Here is a 7,992-nt window from a genome sequence, read left to right as displayed (position 1 = left end):
GAGCTGCTGGCGGAGGCGGCATATTTGGGAAGGGGGAGGTCGGTTACTAAATAGCATGAGAAATATGGGAGTTCTTTATGGGGAAACATAAGCTAGGTCTCCCACTTGCCGCCATATTAACTAAATTAACTCCAGATGAATTCAGTACATAAATAAGAACAGTAAAATGATGATTTTAAAACATGCAGGAGAATATCTTTGTGGCCTTGGAGGGCAGAAGCATGCTTTTAATCAAGGCCAGCCTAGCAGAAGCCGTGAGGGAAGTGACTGATGAGCTCCCTCACATCAGAACTGCCTCCTGCCCTGAACGACAGCGGGGACACTGGCGGCCACTGGCGAGGCCGGCCCCAGAGCACGGGCCACACGCGGGGCGGTGTCAAGGTGCTTTATGACGTCCCGACGGGCGAGAAGCAAAGGATGGGAAACGCAGGAGACTATGGGCATCGGATATGGAGAGGATGCTCCCAGGGCGGGGGTGGGGGGCTGCTGGGCGGTGGGGACGAACCGGCAGTGAGCACCACTAACCAGAAACACTGGAATATGTGCCACCCCGTCGGCCGCCAGGTGACAGTCAGAGGCTTGGTAAGCCCGGAGGCTGAGCGTCTGCAGGGGTGCGCAGGGCGGAGGGCATGGCCGGCCGAGCCCCGACACCCACCTGGATGTTCCCTGTGAGCTCACCCGCCTGCGTGTGCCACGGCCGCCCAGTTCCTGGTCGGCGTCACTAGCGGGCGTCCCAGCTACGTGAGAACCCTGTAGGGGTGGCAGGGGGCTGGGGGCACTGGGGTGCCCTCCCCTAGAGGAACGGCTGAGCAGATGGAAGGCTGGGACGTGGCCAGAGCGTGGACCTGGCTGGAACCGCTCTGAGACACGCGCCCAGGGACCCACCTGGGATCTCCAAGGGACTTTGGTCTCCGGAGAAGGTGCTGCCTCAGTGGGTCCTGGGGGGGGGCAGTGCCCCTGTTTGCCCACTTCTTTGGTCTTTCAGTCCAGCCCGGGTCAACGCCCCCTGCCCCTTGTTGTCACATGGTCCCTCCCCGGGCCAGCCTGCACCCTGCAGGCCAGGAGGAGGGCCTGGGGTCATGTGTCCCTCCCCCACCTGCTCTGGGTGTTTCAGAGCCCTGCCGGGCCAACCAGAGGAGTCCTGCCTCAGTTTCCTCACAGCGCATGGTTGGGATGGTGGTGGCTCTGAGCCCCAGGCAGCTTGTCTGGGGACCTGTTTGTCGCCCGCCTGCTCAGCCCCGGCGCTGGCCGTGCAGGCCGCTCTGGTTGCAGGCTGCGCCCCCGTGCCTGGCAGCGGGATCTTCTCCGAGGCCAGGACCTGCCCGAGCCAGGCCCTGGGCGTCCCAGGCCGTCCTCACTGAGCCGCGCCATCCGGGAGCCTCCGCAGACCAGCCCTACCTCTGGCTCTGCCTCCAGCCTGGCGCTTCGGAGGCTGGGGCGTCCCAGGGGACCTCTTGCGAGAGGCAGAGGCACAGGGCGGGTCTGGAGCAGGAGGTGCAGAAGGGCGGCCACGCGGCCATCGGGTCAGGAGGCGTCAGGGAGCGTTTCTGGTTGGAGACTCAACATGACACCCGGCTGGGCTGGTGACACCTGACATGGACTTGAATGCCTCGGGAGCACGGATCCTGCCACTCCGACTCCACCGCCCATAGGTGACATCGGGGTGTGCTGGGCTCGGGGCTGACGCCTAGACCCACTGGGCTCACGGCCTCCGGCCTCCTCCCGCTTCCTCCTGCCAAGGGCCCAGCTTGGGATCCGCCCTTTGCCCGCACCAGGGCCCCGTGGGTGGTCCGCGTGGCTTTGGACAAGACCAGCCCCGACGTCACCCCTGCTGCTGCTCCAGGGATGGGTTAGGTGCGCTGCCCCAGGGACGTAGGCTCAGGACGCAAACATTTAAGAGGAAGAGACTCTTACTTATTTTCCTGTTGAATCTGAACCTGAAGAAGAGTGAGCCTGGAGGGAGCTGCTGGGGCACCTTGCGCTCGTAGATCCTAAAAGTGGAGCAAACACGGAGGAGGACGAAACCAGGGACGGGGGAGATGACATCATCTGAGCTCCTGGAGCCAGCTGTGCCTGAAGGAGGGACATCCTTGACTTTTCAGCCACTGTCTGAGCCACAGTGTCCCTCCGTCCCTCCCTCCCTGCCTTTCATCCTTCGTGTAGGAAGCAAGGAAAGCCGGTTTTACTTTGATTACTGTCCCTTACGGCAGACGGAGTCTTGACTTGTTCACCTGGTAAGTACAGCAACTGTGGCACGGGCTCCTGGTTGAGGCTCCAGCCACACCGCCCCTCCCCAGGCCGAGCATTTCCTGGCCGTGCTGGGGTGTCCGGGGCCCCATTCTGACCACCCCCACCATGTGCCCCTTACTTTATGTGGGTGCGCGAGGCAGGAAGGGCAGGTCTGTGCTCGTGGGAAACAGCCAGCAGGGCGTAGGTTTGGCAGAAAGAAGGAATCCAGGGAGGTGGCGCTGCTCCACGGGGCGGCTGGGCTCCCGCCCTGGGGGGGGTCTCCAGGGGGGCCGGAGGGTGTGTCGGGACAGGAAGTGGAGCCGGACCCCTGGGAGGGAGGGGATGAGGGCCCCTGAGCACCCCCAGCTCGTGTGTTCTCAGGAGCAGCGTGGCTTAGTGGGCATTTTGCACGTCCCCCCGCCGTGTGTTTTCTGGGTTCATGTACACGCGATAAAGTCCCCGTGTGCTCGCCCTGGTGGAAAGGAACATGTCACAATCAGACAGTTGGCAGCAACGACAGCCCACGAGGGTCCCCACTCAGAGCTGGCATTTTACAAAATGCTGGTGTGGCCAAGTGTGTGGATGGGCGGCCGGCAGGCGGGGCGCTTGGCGGAGGACAGCTGGGCGCAGGCCCCCCGGGCTCCCTCCCGCCACCTGCCGTGACGGCTCCCCCAGGCTTCTGGAGGCAGGTCTGGGGGTCCTGGTGAGCAGGGGCGTGTGCGCGGGGGACGGCGGCATCAACGGCCAGCCCTGATCCGCGCACGGCACCTCTCGGCGGGCGGGCGTCTGCTTCTCCTGTGAGAGCATATTGTTGCCCTGCTTCCAAGATGATAAATGTCACAGAGAGAAGCGGAGAAGCCAGGACTCCGGTCCAGAACTTTCTAAGATCCTCCCGTTCGCCCCGGATGGATGCCCAAACACCTGTGCTCCCACTGCCTGGGGCGGGCGGTGGCGGGGGGCGTCTGCCGCAGGTGCTGCTGCACATCCAGAAGGCGGGGCTGAATGGGCATCTCGGGTACCAGGTCCTCAGGGAACAGGAGCTCATCGGGGGTCCCTCCCGCCTGAGCTGTCGGAGGCAGGTGTGCGGGACCGACGGGGAGAAGCCCCGAGTGTGCGCCTGGTTTAACATCAGAGGAATCCTGGGTATAGGATGGAACCCCGGGGCCCTGGGGGACGTGAGCATACTTGAGGGAGTGAATGTGTGTGCAGGCGTGTGCCTGTGTGCTCACGCTCATGTGCATGTGTGTGTTCGTGTCCATGTGTGGGGGGCACATATGTGCACCTGTGGGGATGCACACATGTGTGTGTGCATGTGCATGTGCATGTACATGTGGGGCATGCACACATGCATGTGTGTGTTCATGGGCATGTGTGCACATATGGGATTGCACACGCGTGCATGTGTGTTCATGTGCGTGCCCACATGTGCATGCATGCTTATGCACATAGGCGTGCTCATGTGCACATCCGTATGCACACTTAGGGGCATGTGTGTGCATGTGTATATTCATGTGTGTTAAAACAGGGGCCGGAGCCCCAGTGTCCTCATGGCTGACAGGCAGGTGATCCCTGGCTTCTGTGCGTCCCCCGGTGGAGTCAGAGCCGCCCGCCTCCAGCAGGAGACGCTGTGATGTGAGTCCCTCTGACATGCCTGGTGCCGGGCACAGGACACAACGCACGGTCATGGAGTTGGGGGCTGACTCTGGGTGTGGAGTCAGCACACTCTTGCGTGCTCTCCTGGGCTCTCGGAGCCCTCTGGGGGGTCAGCGCCCCCGCAACAAGACTGATGCCCCAGGGGCTCATGGTCCTGAGGGCTGGAGCTTCCAGAAGGCTGCCCTGAGGCTGGACGCATTCCGAGTCCAGGGTGGTGTCCAGATGGTCCCTGACTCGCTCTGTGATCTCCAGCACGTTGTTGCCTGGTCTCGGTTTCCCTGTTTTTACACAAAAGGGAGGATAGATTGGCCTGACCTGCAGTGAGTCCCAGAGGCTGGGCAGGTCTCCAGCCAAGTACCCCGCACCCCGCTGCCCCCGCCAGCACCCGGCGGTGCCCCAGCAGCGGCAGGGCACAGTGAGTGTGCAAACGCGGTACTGCTACCTCCGTGGCACCTCGGAGCCAAGCACCGCCTCCCAGCACCAGGTGCCCGACTGCAGAACCTTCTGGATCTTTCCTGTATGGCTCTGGGCAGGGGTGAGTTTGTTACTGAGAACACAGACTTGCAGACACTAAGGAAGGGGGGATTTGGAGGCTGAAAGGGCCCATTGCACAGGGAGCCCATGACCTGGCCCTCCTGCCAGCGTGGCCAGACCACAGCAGACGACTGAGTCAACCCCACGAGCAGCCTGGGGCCTTGGCCTAGGGCAGCGGCGGCCTCCCCCGGGGTGGCGCTTGGGGCTGGCCTGGTGCCCACGTCCGTAGCCCCGATGCGGGGTATGCAGCCAACACTTCAGTCTCTTCAACATGTTATTAAGTATTCAAATCTCTGGGGGACAAGGCTTCCTAGCTAGGAGCACAGGTGCCTTCCGGGAGGGCAGCCTCCAGGCTCCGGGGAAAGAGGCCCGTGATTTCCGGAAGCCCGCAGGTCCTGTGGGCGCTCCACGCAGCACGGGCTCTATCGTGGGGACGCCGACCCACCGGTGAGGACGCTGAGGGCCCCGGGGGGGTCGGGAGGCTGGGGTCACGTCTGTCTGCCCCTCCCACCTCTGATGCTCTCTGCTGTCATCACCGGCTGGGCCTGAGGGCTGGGGGTGGTTGGTGCCGGGTGGCCTGAGAGGTCCAGGCCCCTCGGCGGCCCAGCACACAGAACCCACGCCCTTGCCTCGGCGCACGTTCCGTGGCTGCCCTGACCTGATGAGCATCGAGGGACCCAGGAGCCCCGGGGGGCAGCTGATGGTGAGGCCGGGAACCAGCTTGGGGTGCCCCCCTCCTTCCTTGCATGCATCTCTGAGCCTCATTCATTCCTACCCACCCCTTCCTTCATTCACTTACTTGCTGACCTCTGAACCCTGCCCCTAACCCAGGGCCCCTCTTCGTAAGCTTTGGGGTCCAACCGGCTTGGCTTTGCGGCTTCGTTGGGCAGTTCCCAAGCTGCATGACCTCGGGCCTGTCCTCTGCACCGCCAAGAGCGTCGGCTCCCCTGCTGACCTGGGGCCGGCGCGACGGTGGAGGGTTCATGCAAGGGGCCCTCAGCCTGACCCTGGGCGCGGGCTCCGCAGAGGCCAGCTGGTCCCTGTGTCTGGGGGCACGTCCAGCTGGAGGGATGGTGTGACGAGGTCGGCGTGGGGACAGGAGGCCCATGGAGCCCGGGGCCGCGTGAGGCCAGGAAAGACGTGCTGGAAAGAGCCGGGCAGTGAGCCCGGGCGGCAGGCCCACGAGGACCCCGGGCAGCGGCACAAGCTCAGGACCCGGGGGAGGGGCCCCTGGTGCCCCCCCTCCCCATGCACCCTGACCCCCCAGCCCCACGTGACTGTAAGGGCTGCCTCGGGCCTGAGAGTCCTCCCTGTGGGCAAGGGGTGGAGGAGCCGAGGGGCAGGGGGAGCAGGGAGGATGGGAGAGAGGGCTGAGCGCCTCCACCTGCCACCCAGCCCTGGCTGCTGGGGCCCTGCTGTGTAGACTCAGGCCGGCCGCTGGGCTGAGGGCAGTTAGGGTTCTCCCCACCGCCAGTGGCTGCGGCAGAGGCAGAGGGGCCAGTCCCCAGGCACAGGAAGTCAGGCTTGCCCCTCCCAGGGGCGTCTCCTTCGGCAGGAGGGAGGCTGGTGAGGGGGACCCGTCAGGCCCTCCCCGATGTGCATGGGAGCCGCGAGGTGAGCGGCCCAGCCGCACTGGGATGTGCAGAGCTTCCTACAACCTCTGGGCCTCCGGCTGGTGCTGAGCTCTTGTCCAGCCCCTGGCTCTCCGGCGCGTCCACAGAGGCCAGGTGGGGGGGCTCTGGGCCTGGCAACTGGAAGGGCCCCCTCCAAATCCTGGAGCCAGGCAAAGGTGAGGGGCACGGCTTGCCCAGACCTCGGGACAGCACGGGGGCCCGGGCTCTGTCCTCTGCAGCCTAAAGGCTTGGAACTTGAGGCCCCCTTGAGGCCCCCACGTCCTGCCTCTCCCTACAGGTGGACAGATGCACGGCCCAGAGCAGCGCCCCGCTGTGCAAGCCCCAGGCGGAGGGTCCCAGCCCCTGGGTCACCTGCACAGCCCCTCCTGTGGTCCCAGGTCAGGCCAGGTCCGAGCTGCGGGACCTCAGGCATGTTTTGGCTCCCAGGGCTCATGACCCTCCGTTCCGGGTCAGTCCTGGCCATGAGGGGACCACAGCAGGTTCCCGCCAGTGTCTGGCCCTCTCCGTCCGGGTGGACGGTGTCCAGAGCGGAGGCTGCAGACGGACGGCTGGACCCCACCCTGCAGGTTGGGGAGTGGGCTGTGGGTGGGCTGCAGACTCCAGGCGGCAGATACAGATGGGTGGTGGGTGACACAGCAGGACTCGGGGTCCCGAGGGCAGGAGAGGAGGCAACCCCTGCCCACCACTGTGCCTCAGTTTCCCTGGCTGCAAGGAACAGCGGCTCCGCTGGCCGGACGCATCCTCCCCACGTGGGCTCAGCATCCTCGCCATCCCCTGGCAGCGGAGGCCCGAAGGCTCTGGCAGGCTCGGAAAGGCCGAAAGCCCCTGGGGCACCGTCTGGAAAATGAGAGTGGGCGGGCGGGATGGAGCCACGCTGGACGTGGGTGCCGCAGGTTCTGCTCCCAGCGACACTCTGGAAGCCAGTGACGGCAGTGCTGGGCCCCGGGGACCTGGGCTGTCAGTCGTCGGGAGGAGAGGCTGGAGACAGCTCTGGGGGGCGGTCTGACCTTTGCAAGGGGCCCCCCTCGCCCGGGCAGTGAGCCCCACGGCGCCTCCCCTCCGGGGGCTGCGACTGAGCTGTACCATGAGAGGACAGATGGAGCCTGACTGGGTGTTTTGGAAAGAGAAAAATCCGTGTTCCTGGGACCCTGACCTCGCCCTTTGCTCAGGGTCACTCTGACGGGAAGGCGGGGGTGGGGGTGGGGTGGGGGTGGTCCCTCTGTGCTCTGCTCCACCAGTCAGATGCCCAGGCCTCACGTGAGATCTGTGGGCGCGTGCGAGGGCACCTGTGTGTGCGTGTGCTCAGGGTGACGGAGCCCGGGGGTCCCACCCCTCCCTCCAGGAGCACGAGGTGGGGGGAGTCGGGTTTGCAGGAACAGGTGCTCGGGCTCCCCCGCCGCCGCGAGGATGGATGAGGCCGCCGCACCCGGAGCCTCGGCACCGTCGGTCACCGCACCAGGGAAGCGTCGGGGAAACAGGCGTGGATTCCATTTCAGGTAAAAAGCAAAAGGAGGGCAGCCTGGGGGGCTCAGCAGTGGAGCGTCTGCCTTCAGCCCTGGGCATGATCCTGGAGTCCCGGGATCGAGTTCCGCATCGGGCTCCCTGCATGGAGCCTGCTTCAGTCCCTCTGCCTGTGTCTCTCTCTCTCTGTGTGTCTCATGAATAAATAAATTAATTTTAAAAAATCTAAAAAAAAAAAAAGGTTAAAAGTGTGCTTTTTTGTTTTTGTTTTTTATTAAAGCAAAAGGAGCGGCATGAAATAAAAACATAAATACTTGGCCGTGTTTGTCTAGGATTGGAGAAAATCAGGCTGGAGAGGTGCCATTCTGTCACCGCAGGCGGCCGGCAGGGCCAGCACGGGGAGTAGATTCGGGTTTCTCTGCACACAGGCCTGTTGTGTCGGGATTCTTACGAGTGCAAATGACCTTTGTCAGAGAGAAGC

The sequence above is a fragment of the Canis aureus genome, chromosome 14, assembly GCF_053574225.1.
Source record: "Canis aureus isolate CA01 chromosome 14, VMU_Caureus_v.1.0, whole genome shotgun sequence".
NCBI classification, from domain to species: Eukaryota; Metazoa; Chordata; class Mammalia; order Carnivora; family Canidae; genus Canis; species Canis aureus.
The sequence above is the reverse complement of the archived record's forward strand: the minus strand, read 5'-3'. Positions refer to the sequence as shown.